Raw genomic sequence first — 19,544 nt, 5'->3', positions numbered from 1 at the left:
AAAGCGCAGCGTCTGGTGCAAGTCAAGCACAGCTCTTCACCCATCTAATACCATCCTTACCATGAAGGATGGTGGTGGCAGCATCATGCTATGGGGATGCTTTTCAGTGGAAGGGACTGGGAGACTTGTGAGGATAGGGGAAACAATTAATGGATCCAAATACAGGCAAATCTTGAGGAGAACCTGCTTCAGAGTGCAATAGACGTTAGACTGCGGTGAAGATTTACGTTCCAACAGGACAATGACCCCCAAGCATACAGCCAAAGCAACACTGGAATGGCTTCAGAACAAGAACGTGAAGGTCCTTGAGTGGCCCAGGCAAAGCCCGGACTTGAATCCAATTGAGAATCCGTGGAAAAACTTGAAGATTGCTGTTCACAGACGCTCCCCATCCAACTTGACATAGCTTGATCAAATCTGCAAGGAAGAATGGGAGAAACTCCTCAAATCCAGATGTGCAAAGCTGTTATCGACATACCCAAGGAGACTCGAAGCTGCAATCGCTGCCAAAGGGGTTTCTATGAAGTATTGACTCGGGGGATTGAATACTTATGTAAATTAGATATTTCTGTATTTCATTTTTAATTATTTTGTAAAAATTTCTAAAAACAAATTCCACTTTGACATTATGGGCTATTATGTGCAGATCATTGACACAAAATCTCAATTTAATCCATTAAAAATTCAGGCTGTAACACAACAAAATGTGAAAAAAGTCAAGGGGTGTGAATACTTTCTGAAGGCACTGTATATAATACAAAGCATCGTAGGAAAGCTGTGTGAGATCACAATGAAAAGTTTATATCTCCCACCTATTTTAAGTTGAGTGGAACTTGATTGGTCACGTAACATCACAACACGCTTTCACAATAGCTACCGCACTAGATGTGCGTGTGAAGCAGAGAACAGTTATTGAATTCTGTACTGCGGAAGAGGTTCCTTCAGTAGATATTCAAAAGTGTTTAAATAATGTATATGGCAACTCTAAAGTTGATATCCACATCGTTATATCTTGGGCAAAGTGGGGAAACCAATATGAAAAACTAGCCTTAAAGTGGTCGGTCTGCAACTGCGCTGACACCAGAAAACACGAGTCGGACTGATGCGCTCTTTAAAGTGCATTCCAGTTGGCGCAGACAATGTGGATACCCTCATATTTGCCACATATGTGTGCATATTCCCTGTAATTTTCATTGCAATTGTAATTATATTTAGTGTGAAATAAAACAAGAGGCATTACTTTCGTACCAACCCTAGTAGATACATACATAGTATTACATACATATTATTTTCTTCCATAAAATGAGAATTTCCATGTTATGGTTTTTTTTTTTTTTTTTTTTTGTATACAAGATCGAGGCTCGTGAAAGAGCGAACATTAATCACACAGAAAGACAAACAGACACACAAAAACAAATAACATCGGGAGCGGTAGACAAGATGGGGAGAGAGGGGGAAGGACACAAACACAACATTTGAGAGTAGGGACCGAGAGACATGGAGACATCGAGAGAACTGTGGGAGGGAGAGGGCTTTGGGGGGGGGAGGCATGGGAAGGGGGGGGGGGGGTGGGAGAGGTATAAAACATATGGACACTGCCAAGACTTCCAGGAAAGAAGTTGGAATTTCAAACAAGGTGGATCTGGGGTGAATTAGTGGGGGTAGAAAAGATCAAGGTTTTGGATGGGGGAAGATAAGAGATGGTGGTGAACAGCTGTTTTGAAGACCTGGAGGGAGGAGTGTGATTGAAGTGAGTGTGGGAGTTTGTTCCAGAGGCGGGAGAAAAGAGGAATGAAAGAGTGAAGGTGAGCAGCAGAGAGCCGAGATTTCGGCAGTTTAACCATCAGAGGGTGGCTGGCAGATCTTGTGCGACCTGTAGGAATATTTGGGGGACAGAGCACAGAGAGAGCTGGGGGAGCAAGGCCGGAGAGGAGTCGGTAGAAGACAAAGACCACCTACCTGCCTGCGGTGAGTGAGTGAAAGGCCCTCAGAGATAGCTTCATCGCGGGAGATTCCAATGATTCTGAAAGCTTTGGATTCAACAGCGTGAAGCCGAGCCAGGTGTGAGGCAGGAGCACCAGCCCATAGGGGAGAACAGTATTCCATTGAGCTGCGGATGAAAGCCTTGTATGTGGTGAGGAGCTCAGGTGTGCCTAGGAAGGACTTCGCACGACGGAAGATGCCCAGTCGGCGACTGGCTTTGGAGGCCAGCTTGGAAATGTGGTTTTCCCAAGAAAGATCATGGCAGATGGTGAGACCCAAAAGCTTGAGCGACAGAACTTCTTGGAGAGGATTGTTGAGAAAGTAGATGGGAGGGTTGTCCAGTCGATCTTTTCGGAGAGACATAGTAAGAGAGTGAGATTTGTCAGGATTGAAAGACATGTTCCACATGTTTGACCAGTCTGTGATTTTGTCCAGGTCTTCAGAGAGTGAGGAGGCTGCAGACTGCCGATCTGAGGAAAGAGGAATGGAGCGGCAGAGAGTGGAGTCATCAGCAAAGAGATACAGAGGATTTTCCAGAGAGTCGGAGAGATCATTGATAAAGACCAGAAAAAGCACAGGGCCCAGCACACTGCCTTGGGGAACTCCAGCCTGAACGGGAAGGGGAGATGAGAGAAATCCATTCAGGGCCACACGTTGACTACGACCAGAGAGGAAGTCCGCAAGCCATGCATGGAGATTTCCATGGATACCATAGGAGGAGAGTTTGGTGAGCAGAGCTGGGTGCCAGACCGTATCGAAGGCACGTGATATGTCAAGGGAGACAGTTCTGATTTCCTGTTTGGCATTGAGGACCTCCATCCATTGTTGAGACAGCAGAAGCAGCATGTCCAGAGTAGAGTGACCTGGTCTGAAACCAAATTGATGATCAGAGATCAAGCCATTGGAGAAGAGGAAAGATTTCATATCCAAAGCAATGATGGATTCCATGACTTTGCTGATAATTGGGAGCAGGCTGATTGGTCTGTAGTTGCAAGGATCTGTTTTTGCACCTTTTTTGTGTAAAGCGGTAATGTTTGCTGATTTCCAGGATGCTGGCAGATGACCTTGAGCAAAAGATAGGGTGAAAAGAACAGAGAGAGGGTGAGATAGAGCGGCAGAGCAGGATTTTAGGACCCGTGGGCTGATGCCATCTGGTCCAGTTGCAGAATCAGAGTCGAGGTTTGACAAAAACTCCTCCACCTTGTCAGGAGAGAAGGTCACAGAGTCCAGGAGCAGTTTGGTTCGACTGGGAAAGGTGGGAACAGAGAGAGATGGGTTTGGGACTAAGGATTTTGAGGCAAACACAGAGTTGAGGCATTCGGCTTTGTCACGTGCGATGTCAACTGTGTGGCCATTTGAGGTAAGGGAGGGGATGGAGGGGGAACAAACACCAGAAACGGCTTTGACCAGACGCCACCAGGATTTGGAGGAAGGAGACAGGTTTGAGAGTTCATTCTTGAGTGAGGAGAGATAGTGCTTCCTGGCACTCCTGAGGGTAGACACACACTTGTTCCGAGCTTGGTGGAAGGAACTGAGATTTCCTTCAGTTGGATTTGCCTTCCAAGAGGCAAAGGCAAGTTGTTTCAGGGCAACTGCCTCACCACAAGATTCAGTGTACCATGGACGGGAGGAAGGGTAAGACAACTGAAGGCGAGATGGGATAAATCTGTGCATGAGAGAGATCAGTTTGCTTTGGAAGAATTCCCAGGAAGAATTGATGTCAGAGGCAGTGGAGATGGGAGACCAATCCAGACGATTGATGGCTGCTTGAAGACCGTCCCAGTCGGCCTGAGTGAAATGCCAGACTCGTCGACGCTGAGGAGGCTCTCTGAGAATGGCCAGAGAGATGTCCACTTTGACAAGCACATGATCAGAAGAACCGATTGGAGCAGAAGAAGAGCAGCAGACATTAGCAGGGAAGTTAGTCATAACCAAGTCTAGAAGAGAAGATACTCCATTGGCTGAGATCCGGGTCGGGAAATTGACAGATTGTGTCAATCCCAGTGAGTCACAGAAGTCCTTTGCTGAGGTGCCATGACTGGTGAGAGAGGAACCCACACCCAACCAGGTGGCATGATGACAATTGAAGTCACCACATATGAGGAGGAGAGAGTTGGGATGAGTGGATAGAAGTTGGTCCATGTTGTCAGACAGTGAAATGTAGATGGAGTCATCACTGTTTGGGGGACGGTACAGAACACATATGAACAAAAGGTGGGAGCGGAGAGGAAGCCGTAGCCAGAGGTACTCCTGGGGGTGAGGAGGAGAGAGGGCAGTGCAAGGAGAGTGAGGAAGAGAGTTTTTGATAAAGATAGCCACCCCACCACCAGGCCGAGGCTCAGGTCTATCATACCGGAGGAGGGAGTAACCAGGCAGCGATATTAAGGAATCAGAGACATCTTGAAGGAGGAAAGTCTCTGTTAAGCAGATCAAGTCTGGATTGTCAGAAGCAACCTGTATGGAGAGATCAGTCAGGTTTGAGCGAAGGCCCCGGATGTTTGAGGTCCATACCGTTAATGAAGAGAGAGGGGGAGCATCGGGTACAGGACAGGGGAGGGGAGGAGTAGGGTAAGATGAAGGATGAGAGGGGGAGGTAGGGAGAGCAGTTGTTAGTGTGTCAGCGATTGCAGAAGAGTTCCAAGAAAGGGAAGGATGAGGAGGATGAAAGGTTTGAAGGTGAAGGGATGAGGCACAGTGAGGGGTTGTTTGAGGGGGGGCAGAGGAAAGAAGAAGGTTGGGGGGGGGTGGAGGTATGAGATAGAAGGGAGACGAAGTGGGGAGGAGGCAGCTTTGAGGAGGAGGGGGGAGGAGGGAGAATTGGAGAGGAATGGTATGGGGGGAGATTTGAATGGGAGGGGTTGGGGGGGAGTTTTGAAGGGGAGGAGTGAGGGGGGAGTTTAGGAGGGGAAGGGCAAGGGGGGAGTTCAGGAGTGGAAGGGCAAGGGGGGAGTTCAGGAGTGGAGGGGCAGGGGGGGAGTTTAAGAGTGGCGGGGCAAGGGGGGAGTTTAGGAGTGTAGGTGCAAGGGGAGGGATTTGGATGGGAGGGGCAAGAGGGGAGTTTAGAAAGTGGATGATTAATGAAAGACGAACATTGAAAACAAATTGGGTTTGTTGTGATTTTCAAGTTAGCAATCCGGTTCAGAATGATGGAGGAGGGATGGAATGAATGTGAATTTAGACCATGTAGTGAGGGAGACGTATAAGATATTGAATTTCTTTTTTTTGAGGTGGAATGAGTTGGAGAGGAAATTGAGAAAAGCCTTTTAAATAGGAAGAAAAACAGCGTGTTGTAAAATACCACTGAGTAAAACACTGAAGGGGAAAGGTTATACATATTTAAATAATATTTAAACAGAACCGTGAACAATCTTATGTGCACAAAAATACCAACGGGGGGAGAGCCGAGAGGGACCACCACGAGTCACGTGAAGGGCAAACGGTGGATGGCAAGGAGTTAATGAGTTTATTGTAGTTTTTGCCGATTATGTCACAGTTTCAGATGATGCTACATTCTGCTGCTATGTTCTTTCACAAGTAGGATATAATTTTGCTGCTGTATGTTTTTGCATTTATAATATCGTTTAGTGTTTATAGTCATAGTGACATGGATGTGGGACAAAGTGAGCATGGAATGGTCTTTCTATGCAAACATGCAGGGTCATTTTGAGTGGACATGAGTGAGTCAGTCCAAAGTGACCAGTGAGGGTCTTACCTGAGGTAATGACCTAAGAAATGCCAGGAATGTGTAGCCATTACCATAAAAGGCTGGGTGTGTGCGGTTGTGGGCTTGATCCTTCTTGAGAAACGAGGGGTGGCGCTTGATATGAAGAGCATACCAAGAGCACGCACTGAGAGATAGTCAGTCCTCAGTTGTACCCGGGGTGAGCTCTTGCTCTACGACACTATATCAGCTGTTTATATTGCTCTCACAGACCTCTCGAGAGGCAGGGTGATTATTCGCAGACGATTAAAAAAAATTGCCTCACATTCACCAGCAATGCAAACATACAATGACACAAATCAAAGACCTATTCCAGGAGCATTTCAGGTTTCCAGTAATTTGTAGATGATTTGCTCAATGAGCAGAGGATGCTCTAGAAGTCTAGTCAGTGGCAATTAGGGATGAAATTTGCATGAGAAACATTTGTGTGGGCAAATACGATGCAATACGAATTTCATTGTGAGGTGAACAGATATAGCCGTCAAGAAGTGCCCGTGAGTGATGTCGCATGGGGTGAGGGCTCATGGCACGTTCTTCCGATATGTGTGATGCAGGTTGTGTGTACGAAGGAGGCAAATTGTACAAAAAACCATGAAAATCCTCAGTGAGAATTTAATCATTGCCAATGTCAATATCAGTGTCTTCAGATAATGTTGAAATTGATTAACATTGAACACCAGGGGAGAGGGCCGGCGAGGTTTCTGCCGGCCTTGAACACCTCGCCGGCGAGGTTTCCGTTTTTTCCAAGCTGTCCACGCTCTCCACACTATCGAAGTTAAGTAATTGTTTCCATTTGTATTTTCGTCAAAACTATTTATTTTATGGTGTGTGTACGTATAGTGTGTCCCGAGGAAGATTCTCAGTGTTAATCTTTCATACCTGTATGAAATATCGTCGGTTAATTTGTGTCGTGTCTTTTGAGGCCTTGCACCTTGTCCGACCTTGAGGCGTTGTTTTTCTCTCAGTGGTCCATCTATTGTGCTCCAATTACTTTCGTTCTCTGTTTTTTCCCAGTCTTTTCACCCCATACGTCCTTGTTTAAAATCTCAACTCAAAAACAAAAAAAAACAAAAAAAACATTTCCTTCTCTGTTCTTATTCGTTGTTCTTATTCGTTCGTTCGTTCTTTGTTCTTCGTGTTTCACCCACATTTACCCAGATAGTTTTCACTGTTAAACTTTAAAATGTTTAAACTTTCCCCTGAAGTACTGTATTCTGTTGTGTATTATAACACCTTTTTCTTCTTCTTCTTTAAAAGGTTGCTTTCGACTTGCTCACCAAATCTATTCATTCCAAAAAAAAATTCCATCTCTTACAGTGCCTCTTTCATACATTCCCTAAACTCTCCTGCTCTCCACCCCACCTCCAGCGTCCTCAAACGTATTTTTGACTCGAAGGTCACAAGAAACTCATTTTGCAATAAATGATCGTTTCCCATTAATCGTACACTTTCCAAAATCCAATCTCACCCCTCCCCTCCAAATCCTCCCCATCACCCACCCCCTCTAAATCTTCCCCAGCACCCCTCCCCTCCAAATCTTCCCCATCACCCATCCCTTTCAAATATTCCCCCTTGCCCCTCCCCTCCAAATCCTCCCCATCACCCATCCCTTTCAAATCTCCCCCCTTGCCCCTTCCCTCCTAAACTCCCCCCACACCCTTCCCCTCCAAGACTCCCCCTCACCCCTCCCCTCAAAGACTCCCCCCTCACCCCTCCCCTCCAAATCTCCCCCATCTCCCATCCCTTTCAAATCCCTCCCCTTGTCCCTTCCCTCCTAAACTCCCGCCTAACCCCACCCTCATAAACTCCCCCCTCGCCCCTCCCCTTCAAATCTCCCCACCCTCATTTCTTCTCCATTTCCCCCCTCTCACCCCTCCTCCTCAAAGCGTCCTCCCCGCTTCTTCCCCCTTCCAACTCTCACCTCCATCTCCCCCAACCTTCTGCCTCGCTCTTCCCCCTCCTCAAATAACACCTCACTGTTCCTCACCCAATCACCATCAAACCATTTGTCTGCCCCACCCTTCCCTTTCTCCGAGCGATACTGAAATCTCTGCCACACCTCCAACAGCTCTCCCTACCTCTTCCTCCTCTTCCACATCTTACCCTACCCCTCCCCCCCCCACCCATTCTGTATCCGATGCCCCCCTTCCTCTTCATTAACGGTATGGACCTCAAACATCTGGGGCTTTCGTTAAAACTTAACTGATCTCTCCATACAGGTTGCTTCTGACAAACCAGACGTGATCTGCTTAACAGAAACTTTCCTCCTTCATGATGTCTCTGATTCCTTAGTATCTCTCCCGGGTTACTCCCTCCTCCGGTATGATAGACCTGAGCCTTGTCCTGGAGGTGGGGTTGCCATCTTTATCAAAAACTCTCTTTCGCACTCGCCCTGCACTGCCCTCTCTCCACCTCACCCCCAGGAATACCTCTGACTACGGCGTCCCCTTCGCTCCCACCTCTTGTTCATATGTGTGTTGTACCGTCCACCAAACAGTGATGACTCCATCTACATCTCGCTGTCTGTTATGGACCAACTTCTATCTACTCATCCCAACTCTCTCTTCCTCATATGTGGTGATTTCAATTGTCACCATGCCAGTTGGCTGGGTGTGGGTACCTCTCTCACCAGCCATGGCTCCTCAGCAAAGGACTTCTGCGACTCACTGGGAGTGACACAATCTGTCAATTTCCCGACCCGGATCTCAGTCAATGGAGCATCTTCTCTTCTGGACTTGGTTATGACTAACTTCCCCTGAAAATGTCTGCTGCTCTTCTTCTGCTCCAATCGGCTCATCTGATCATGTACTTGTTAAAGTGGACATCTCTCTGACCATTCTCAGGGAGCCTCCTCAGCGTCGACGAGTCTGACATTTCACTCAGGCCAACTGGCTCGGTCTTCAAGCAGCCATAAATCATCTGGACTGGTCTCCCATCTCTACCACCTCTGACATCAACTCATCCTGGGAATTCTTCCAAAGTAAATTGCTCTCTCTCATGCACAGATATATCCCATCTCGTCTTCAGTTGTCATACCCCTCCTCCCGTCCATGGTACACGGAATCTTGTGGTGAGGCTGTTGCCCAGAAACAACTTGCCTTCGTCTCCTGGAAAGCAATTCCAACGGAAGGAAATCTCATTTCCTTTCACAAAGCCCGAAACAAGTGTGTGTCCACCCTCAGGAGAGCCAGGAAACAATATCTCTCCGTTCTCAAGACCGAACTCTCTTATCTGTCTCCCTCTTCCAAATCCTGGTGGCGTCTGGTCAAATCTGTTTCTGGTGTTTGTTCCCCCTCCATCCCCTCCCTTACCTCAAACGGCTCCACAGCTGACTCCGCACGTGAAAAAGGTGAATGCCTCAACTCTGTGTTTGCCTCTAAATCTTGTGTCCCAAACCCATCCCTCTCTGTACCCACCGTACCCAGTCGGACCCAGCTGCTCCTGGACTCTGTGTCCTTTCCTCCTGACAAGGTGGAAAAGTTTCTGTCAACCCTCGACTCTGATTCTGCAACTGGACCTGACGGCATCAAGGCACGGGTTCTAAAATCCTGTTCTTCCGCTCTTTCACTCCCTCCCTCTGTTCTCTTCACCTCTCTTTTGCTCAAGGTCAACTGCCATCTGCTTGGAAATCAGCCAACATCACCGCTTTACACAAAAAAGGTGCAAAAACAGATCCTAGTAACTACAGACCAATCAGCCTTCTCCCACTTATCAGCAAAGTCATGGATTCCATCATTGCTTCGGATATGAAATCTTTCCTCTTCTCCAATGGCTTGATCTCTGATCATCAATTTTGTTTCAGACCAGGTCACTCTACTCTGGACATGCTGCTTCTGCTGTCTCAACAATGGATGGAGGTCCTCAATGCCAAACAGGAAATTAGAGCTGTCTCCCTCGACATATCACGTGCCTTCGATACGGTCTGGCACCCCGCTCTGCTCACCAAACTCTCCTCCTTTGGTATCCATGGAAATTTCCACGCATGGCTGGCGGACTTCCTCTCTAGTCGTAGTCAACGTGTGGCCCTGAATGGGTTTCTCTCATCTCCTCTTCCTGTTCAGGCTGGAGTTCCACAAGGCAGTGTTCTGGGCCCTGTGCTTTTTCTGGTCTTCATCAATGATCTCTCCGACTCTCTTGAAAATCCTCTCTATCTCTTTGCTGATGACTCCACTCTCTGCCGCTCCATTCCTCATCCCTCAGATCGGCAGTCTGCAGCCTCCTCACTCTCTGCAGACCTGGACAAAATCACTGACTGGGTAAACAAGTGGAACATGTCTTTCAATCCTGACAAATCTCACTCTCTTACGATGTCTCTCCAAAAAGACCGACTGGACAACCCTCCTATCCACTTTCTGAATAATCCTCTCCAAGAAGTTCTGTCACTCAAGCTTTTGGGTCTCACTATCTGCCATGATCTTTCCTGGGAAAACCACATTTCAAATCTGGCCTCCAAAGCCAGTCGCCGACTGGGCATCCTCCGTCGAGCGAAGTCCTTCCTTGGCACACCTGAGCTCCTCACCACATACAAGGCTTTCATCCGCAGCTCAATGGAATACTGCTCTCCCCTCTGGGCTGGTGCTCCTGCCTCACACCTAGCTCGTCTTCACGCTGTTGAAACCAAAGCGTTCAGAATCATTGGAATCTCCTGTGATGAAGCTACCTCCGAGGGCCTTTCACTTACTCACCGCAGGCAGGTTGGTGGTCTTTCTGTCTTCTACCGACTCCTCTCCGGCCTTGCTCCTCCAGCTCTCTCTGGGCTCTGTCCCCCAAATATTCCTAAAGGTCGCACAAGATCTGCATGCAACCCTCTTATGGTTAAACTGCCAAAATCAAGACTCTCTGCTCACCTTCACTCTTTCATTCCTCTTTTCTCCCGCCTGTGGAACAAACTCCCCCACTCCCTTCAATCCCACTCCTCCCTCCAGGTCTTTAAAACAGCTGTTCACCACCATCTCTTATCTTCCCCCATCCAAAACCTTGATCTGTTCTACCCCCGCTAATTTCACTCCAAATCCTCTTTTTTGAAATACCAACTTCTTTCCTGGAAGTCCTTGGTGTCCTTGTGTTTATACTTCTCCCACCCCTCACTTCCCACGCCACCTTCACCCAAGCCCTCTCCCTCCCACACATTCCCGATGTCCCTCACAAATGTTGTGTTTATGTGCTTCCCCTTCTCTCCCCATCTTGTCTACCGCTCCCCTTTTTATACACTTTGTTTGTTTGTCTGTTTGATTTGTTTGTGTGATAAATGTTAGCTCTTTCACGAGCCTCGATTATGTATACAAAAAAAAAAAAAAAAAAAAAAAAGAGAGATGGGATTCCAGGTGAAAGAAAAAGTTTGTGAAATGCAGTTATGAGGAGTCATACACTGACAGGATTCTTCGTACCAATCTCAGATGATTATTATCAGGTGATTAACAGTATTCCGGTCCCTCGACTTCCGGTCCCTCGAGCGACGGGGCTTGCTTCGATCTCTCCACGGCATCAAAGTTTGAGTGTTTTCCCGTTCGTTTCTTTGTCAAATTTCCGCTGCGTATTTTGTTGTGTTTGTGTTATTGTGTTTCTATTTGGTTTTGTAGTTGTTGCAAATTTGTGTGTAATTAGTCGTTTCTTTGTTCGCGCCTCGTGCGGCCTGGTGTCTCGTGCGGCCTCCCCGTCTCGACTTGTGCCCCGCCCCCTATATCTCGTTTTTCTTTCACCTCTGCTCCTGCTTTCTCAAATCCACATTCTCACTTAGAGACTTTTCCCAGATTGTTTTTCATGGTTTTGTTTAAATATTTATTTAAATATGTTTAAACCGTAGCCGTGATGCTGACGCCGCCTCCCCCACCCCCCAGAATTTCCATGTTTTAAACGTTTCCCAGTGTGTACCCTGGATAAGAATAGGTACACCGGATCCCTGCGTGTCGTAAGAGGCGACTAAGAGGGTTGGCGTCAGGAAGGGCATCCGGCCATAAAAACATTGCCTCAAAAAGAGAACCATGACAATTACAACTACATATGGGCAGGGTACAGCCCGAAGTGGAGATCGGTTTCTGAGGTTTGGGACATGGAATGTAGGGACAATGACAGGGAGATCAGGAGAAGTGGTGGAAGTATTGGTCAGAAGAAGAGTGGACATATGTTGTGTGCAAGAGACGAGATGGAAGGGAAGTGGTGTGAGAATGGTGAAGGGTAGGCAGGGACAGAAACACAAGTTTGTGTGGCAAGGGTGCCTGGAGGGCATGAATGGTGTTGGTGTCCTGTTTTCTGAGGAGTTTGTAGACAGTGTGGTGAGTGTGACTAGAGTGAGTGATAGGTTGATGGTGAAAATGATGATTGGAAAGCTCTTGGTGAACGTCATCTCGGGATATGCTCCGCAGGTTGGTCGAAGCGATGAAGAGAAGGACAAGTTCTGGTGTGCGATAGAGAAGCTGATGGAAAACGTGAAAGATGAGGAAGTTGTTGTGGTAGGAGGAGACCTAAATGGACATGTGGGAAGGAGTATGGATGGTTTTGACGGAGTTCATGGGGGTTACGGATATGGTGTGAGAAATGGAGAAGGTGAAAGGATTTTGGAGTTTGCTGATGGAGCTGATTTGTTGATTTGTAATACTCAGTTCCAGAAAGAGGATAATAAGCTGGTTACATACACGTCAGGTGGGTCGACGACAACCGTTGACTACCTAATGGTGCATAGGCGAGATAGGGGGCACCTCCGGGACACAAAGGTGATCCCGGGGGAGGAGGCTGTTTCACAGCACCACTTGGTTGTCTGCGACGTAAGGGTGAAAGGTGCGAGGAGAGCTCGGTGGGTGAAGTACCAACCGAGAATGAAGGTGTGGAGGTTGAAATAGGTGACAGTAAGGGAGGCATTAAAAGAGAGGCTGAGTAGGGTCGAGGATGATGTGGTTGAGCTTGAAAGTGGTTGGATGTCAATGAAAGCTAGTCTGTTGGGAGCCGTTGGTGAGGTATTTGGATGGACAAAAGGACCACCGAGGCACTCGGAAACATGGTGGTGGGATGATGAAGTTGGAAAGAGGATTGACGAGAAGAGGAAGAAGTTCAAGGAGTGGCAGAAGGCGAAGGGTACGGGAGCAGAAACAGCAGAGCATGAAAGTTATAAGGCAGCCAGGAAGGCTGCAAAGAAAGAGGTAGCAAAGGCGCAGGAGGCATGTAGGAAAATGTTCGGAGAACGCTTGGATTCGGAAGAGGGTCAGAAAGCAGTATTCAGGATTGCAAAGCAGATAGCGAAAGAGAGGTGTGATGTGATGGGGGTGAGTTGCTTGAAGGATGAAGTGGGACAAATCGTTGTCGACCCAGATGGAATTAAAGGAAGATGGAAAAGATATATGGAAATGCTGTTGAATACAGAGAATGAATGGGATGGCAACATAGAGAGTAACCCAGTTTTAGGACCGGCAGAGAAGATAACTGAGAAGGAAGTTGAGGAAGCGATAAAAGCAATGAAGGGTAGAAAAGCGGGAGGGCCGACGGGAGTTGTGGGAGATATGTTGAAGGCAGCAGGAAGTTGGGGTGTGAAGAGAATGACAGAGATCTGTAATCTGGTGGTGAAAGAAGGCCACATTCCAGTGGATTGGGAACTGAGTACCCTCGTCCCTCTATACAAGAGGAAAGGTGACCCTCTGGAGTGTGGCTCGTACCGAGCGATAAAGTTATTGGAGCATGGAATGAAGGTATTGGAAAGGGTGTTGGAGAGGAGGATAAGGAAGAAAGTGAAGATCGACGAAATGCAGTTTGGATTCATGCCAGGAAGGGGAACGACAGACGCGCTTTTCATTGTGAGGCAGATGCAGGAGAAGTACATGGAGAAGAGGAAGAAGTTGTTTCTTGGGTTTGTTGATCTGGAGAAAGCATTCGATCGGGTTCCACGCAAAGTATTGTCATGGGCATTGAGGAAGTTAGGAGTGGAGGAATGGTTGATCAGAGTAGTGATGGCAATGTACAAAAGAGCGCGCACAGCTGTAAGGACGAAGGACGGGAACAGTGGTGAGTTTGAGGTGAAGGTGGGAGTGCATCAGGGGTCAGTACTAAGTCCACTACTATTTGTAGCTGTGATGGAGGTGCTGGCTCAGAACGTAAAGGAGGGTTTACCGTGGGAGTTGTTGTATGCAGATGATCTGGTGTTGATTGCGGAAAGTATGGATGGACTGAAGGAAAAGATGAACACGTGGAAGGAATGTATGGAGACAAAAGGTCTGAAGGTGAATATCGGAAAGACGAAGGTGATGGCAAGTGGTAAAGCATGTGGTGAGGTGGAAAGAACTGGGAAGTGGCCCTGTGCTGTGTGTAGGAAGGGTGTCGGAGTGAACTCCATTCAGTGTACAATGTGCGCTGAGTGGATTCATCAAAAATGTAGTGGTCTGAGAGGGTCATTAACCAGTGTGGCAGCTACATTCAAATGTAAGGTGTGCACAGAGGGAGCTGCAGATGGAGGAAATGTTGAGTTGGATCTTGGAGAGGGCGTGAAGCTGGAAGGTGTGAAAACATTTTGCTACCTCGGAGACATGCTGAATGGAGAAGGTGGATCAGACTCGGCAACGGTTGCTCGAGTGAGATGTGCATGGAAGAAGTTTCGGGAATTGAGTGGCGTGCTGATGATGAGGGGAGTGTCGTTGAAGCTGAAGGGAAAGGTGTATGCTGCATGTGTGAGAAGTGTTATGATTTATGGGAGCGAGACATGGGTAATGAATGTAGAGCAGCAACGAAGGTTGGAAAGGGTGGAAATGCGAATGGTTCGACGGATGTGCGGAGTATCGTTGAGAGAGAGGAAGACAAATGATGAATTGCGAAAGATGATGGGAATAGAGCCTGTGATTGATGCTGTGAAGAGGAACAGGTTGAGATGGTTTGGTCACGTGTTGAGGAAGGATGAAAGTGACTGGTTGAGAAGAGTGATGGAAATGAATGTAGAAGGAAGTAGAAGACGGGGAAGACCGAGAAAGACTTGGCTAAAGATGGTGGAAGAAGAAATGCGGGCAAGGGGGTTAACAAGGAGAGATGCAGAAAATAGGGCAAAATGGAAAAGATTGTCATGGGGACCGCAAGGCTAACCCCCGCTCTAGCAGGGAAAATGGCCTTTAAAATGCATGTTGTTGTTGTTGTTGATTAACAGTATAGCGTGACGTTCACAGGAAACTGGATGTTGGATGCAATGGATGTTATGAGGTCACACTCTGAAGGCCATGTTTTCCTGGCAAAAGTCAAACACATTCACATAATTAGTGTTTCAAATTCCGGTTTGGAACTAAATTTAAAAAATACACTCAATCTGCTTCTTTTATGATGGTCCATAAATGGTTTCTACAAAACATCAAACTCACGTGGACTCAAGGGGAATCTATTGTGGGAAGCACAGATGGAACGGGGTGTCTGCAGGCCCCTAGAATTGTATGTATATATTCTCTACACTACTCCCAAACGGTATAAGACATTTCCTCCCATCTGAAGCTTCCACGAGGCTGCTAGGATGTACATATTGCTCCAAGGCATTTCATGACCATGACCATGCCCAGCACAATAACTCTGGAAGAGTTTGTGCACATCCCAGGAGAAATGCCCATGGCATGGACAGCTCTGGCAGGTGTAGAAACTCATCCAGTGGTTATACGGCTGCTGTGGCTGTCTTTTTCAAATAAAAGTGGTGACTTGTCATAAAACAAAAAGTTCTGTTTTCAGTCGAATTGTAGCAACAACCATTCCTCACGCTCGCTCAGCTTCTGGTGCCCCTGACCCCATCTCATCTTTCAGTAACTTTTCAGTAACCTGAATAACCTATTGAACCTTCATTACTTTACAAAGTGCAACAAACAGTTTCAAGTAAATCACAGGTTTCTAACCACCCTCAGAGCCATAGAATTCTAGAGTTTGGCAAACTTAAAAATAGGCGCCATGTTGTCACCCAACTGCTCATGTGCTGTGTTGCGTTAACTACATACGATGGTACGTACCTTTGAGACCTTTTAGATCCCTTAGACCTTTTAGACCCATACAGAGGTTGTTCCACGCCTGCACGCAACAACAGTGCAGTAATCTTCAACCTGATGAAGCAGCACTTACAGGGAAGGAAGGAAGAACTTTGGTTTTAAACCATTTAAACCCTCAGATCCCTTAGAATCTTAGATCTTTACAAACCTTTGACTTTGGACACTTCAGACATTCAGACCCTTAAAACCCTGGACATTTCAGAGCTTTAACTTTAGACCCTCAAGGCTTTTTAGACACTTTAGACCCTTTAACCCAAGACCCTCAGCAAGTAAAAGCTATCTCATGTAAAAATAAAAAAGTGACAAGTTTATCGTGGAACTAAAGTTATGATTTAATAATTAATTATTGTGAATCACCAAGTACAATGCATGAGTTAAACATTTGCACCAAAGGAAGCAAGCAAAACAGAAAAAGAAAACAATAACCATATCAAATGACTGGTTGACTAAATAAGATACATTTGAAAAAGCTAAAAAACATAATCTGGTCCGAGTTGTATCAACGGGTGTACCTGAAATTCACTGCAGGTGAGTTCCTATTTAACATGATTGTTCCCATTCTCCTCACGCAATTCTCATTTCAGCCTTTTCATCACAGCTCACACGGCCATGCTTTCACTTCCCAGTTAACCCCTGATGTTGATTTGTTGAGCAAACTCTGAGATGTTTTCTTTTGCTTTTTGGGGTCTCTGAGAAGGCGCACATTGAAAATGTTTTCCACCATTTTGGTCTCATGTCATGACATGTAGGAAGAACTACAGTATATCCTTTGTGAGAGCATCTGTCGGCTTCAAAAGTCGTGTGTTCAGGTTCTGGCTGAGTTTGTGAACACATACAGATGATCTTACTCTTTGGATTACAACTTGTGTTTAATTCATAAAATAAGATATTGCCCATTATAAGATCGTCTGCTTCTGCGCTGACACCAGAGCCTGGTGTTTTGCTTAGCGGTTACGGTGCCGGCTTGGGATCCTAGGATGCTGGGTTCAAATCCCGGTCGATCGCTGAATTAACGCCAGGGGGGTTGACTCAGCCTGTCATCCTTCTGAGGTTGGCAAATTGAGCACCAGTTCAATGGTAATTCCCTGTGTGTCGCAAGAGGCAACCAACAGGGTTGGCGGCAGGAAGGGCATCCAGCCACAAAACATTGCTTCAAAAAAGAAAACCAAAAAAAAAAGGTACCACGTTGCCCGAAAAAGGCCAACCCCTGCTCTGCGGTGGGAAATGGCCTCTAAAGGTAGTTCTTCTTTTCTTCATAAGATCGTACTATCATACCTTAGGATGTCAGGTGGTACAACTCCTGATTCTACTTGGAATGAATGTAATCATTAATTTCAGCACAAAATTAGCGAAAATTGGTAACAAGATGGCACCTTGCGGTCATGTGATCACGTATCCTCCAATCACGACCGGTTTTGCTGAAACCGAGTTCATCGAACTCCAGTATTCTATGACTCTGACCACCCCCGACCCCTACTAACCTTGTTGCTTATACCATGTGTCCATCAACACTAAGGCCAGGGAGGAGGAGCGACTGTTTTAGTTCACTCCTCCTCCCTGGCCTTGATGCTGATGTGGCACATGGCTTTCATACATAGTGCAACAGTTGACACAAAAGACACCTATCCATGGTCAGAGCAGTGCATGATGACATGCTGTTCACCAACACAGTGACACATATAAAAGTCAGAGCATTTAATTTGCAATATACACAAAAAATGCATTCTTCTGAAAAAAATCATCATAATCATACCCATGGCACATTAGTTTGTATTAAGAGGCTCTGAGAGCATGTAGGATTAGATCATACTTTTTAAGTGACTGGCAAGGCCTGATGTTTGCCTGAAGCTAAATCTCTGAGTAGGAATGGGAATATAACTAACACCAGTGAGGAGAAAGTAACACGACACCACAAATATGCTCAACAAATATCAAAAATCAAAATGTAATGAAAAAAAAACCGATGGTGGTTGCAAAAGTCCTGTTGAAACTTATTTCACACCACTTTAAAAAATAATGTTTGGAAAATCTAGGCTCATGGAAGAGTAAGATGACAGATGGTAAAAATACAAAATAATAACAGTGGGACAATAGGCAGATGTCACAAGCAAGATAAAGAAGGAAGAGGAAGAGACAGAGAAGAGGGGAGGAGGGGAGGATCAGATACAGGTGGCTGGGCTATGATGGGTTAATAGGGGTAGAAAATATCTGAGGCACAGCGATGGAGATGAGAATGTGGTGCACTGCCAATTTGAAGCCCTGGAGGGAAGAATGAGAATGGACCACCAGAGGAAGGAGGTGGATACTCGAGGAGCATGTGCATCCTGGAGGAGCTGGGGATGGTTGGAAGGATGAGAATGCAGAGGGAGCAAGAACAGAGGACAGGCGGTAAGAAACATAGGCCACCACCTGAGTTTGTGATGACAGTGATACGCCTTGTGTTTCTGATTCATCAAAGGATATGTCAATGATGTTGTTGAGTGCTTTACATTCTGAAGAATCCAGCTGGAACAGATTGTGATGCAGAGGGATTGGGAGTGAGGGGGAGACATAGGGGAGAGGTATGAAAACATCTGCTATTTTTTAAAGGAACGACTTGTTACGACATAGTACACTAAATCTGCGGCTTGATTTGGAGATGTATTACAAGAAATCCTTTGATGCCAGTTTGGTGATGTGATCCATCCATGAAAGGTTATGGCAGATAGTGAAGCCAAGACGTTCCAGGGACTGCACCTCTTCCAATGGCTATCCAGAGAAGTGCATTGGATAGTTTGTTTACCGATCATTGAGGAGAGAGTGTGAGATCCTGTGCCTTGCCAACATTTAATGTCATGTTCCAAGCAGCTTCCAACCTGCTTTGATCGTCCAGGTATGACGAAATGGAATAATAAGAGTGATGTACTGTGCTGCACTCAGTGGAGTTATCAGCCAAATTGTAAAGTTGGTTTTCAATAGAATCAGATAATCACCGACATTGATCAATAATAACGTAGGTCCTAAGATTGAAAACACACCGTGACCATACTTGATCTGGGTGACCTGAATGCCAAAGGTAAGTCCGCAACTTAGAAATCAAGGCTGGATGGGAGATAGTACGTTGAGACTCAAGAACGTGTCAAAGGCTACTCTGTCCGAAGAAGTACGGAGCATATATAAGGTAAAATAGCCAGGGCAGATGCTAAAATGGTCGTCAGAGATTAGGGGAGTTCGAGAAGGGATATGCCTGACGTCAGCCGCAAGGATGGACTACATTGCATGTCTTACGATGGGGAGAAGGCTGTTCGGTCTGTAGTTTTGTGGATGAAACTTGTAACCACGTCGGTGATATCCGAGAGAAAGAGCACGAGAAGAGCAATTATATGGAATATGGTTCACGCCAAAGCAAAGCGCTTGAGGAGGATTACAATGCCGATGCTGTTGGGATGAGTTGCAAGTGTCAAGATTAACAAGGAATGCCTCAACGAAAGTGGGAAAGAAGTTCATGTGCTGCAGAGAGGAGATTGGAGACCTTGGCTTTTTCATTCAGAACAGTGTTGAGATCTTCAGATTTTTTCCCTGAACAACTCCCAATATGACTCCATCGTTTCACATTGAAGATATAGAAGGGGAATGTTTTCCGAAGACAGACGACCACATCAGTGGATGTAATGCTGAGTGATTTGAGGTTTGACCGTAGGTGAGTTTGATATTGGCATGTGGTTTCTTAAAGGGTTGGCCTATTCTGCCAAGTGGAATTTATTGACTTGACCTTTCTTGACATAGACAGCAACACCACCGCTGGGATGGGGTTTGGTCCAATCTAAATGGAAGAGAGAATAGTCGGCGACAGAGACAGATCATAGTGAGCAACC

General features: G+C 46.4%; 1 long non-coding RNA gene across 1 annotated transcript in view; it reads right to left on the bottom strand.

Moving 5' to 3' along the window:
• Window positions 1–15,731, bottom strand: part of LOC137421069 (uncharacterized) — a 48,380-nt gene extending 32,649 nt beyond the window's left edge. The window contains exon 1 of the long non-coding RNA XR_010983252.1: window positions 15,655–15,731. This is a non-coding gene — a long non-coding RNA (uncharacterized LOC137421069). The remainder of the gene's footprint in view (window positions 1–15,654) is intronic.
• Between the last annotated feature and the right edge of the window lie 3,813 nt (window positions 15,732–19,544).

The sequence above is a fragment of the Myxine glutinosa genome, chromosome 2, assembly GCF_964187855.1.
Source record: "Myxine glutinosa chromosome 2, kmMyxGlut1.1, whole genome shotgun sequence".
Classification (NCBI taxonomy): Eukaryota; Metazoa; Chordata; class Myxini; order Myxiniformes; family Myxinidae; genus Myxine; species Myxine glutinosa.
Note: the sequence above shows the minus strand (reverse complement) of the source record. Positions and strands in the feature narration are given on the sequence as shown.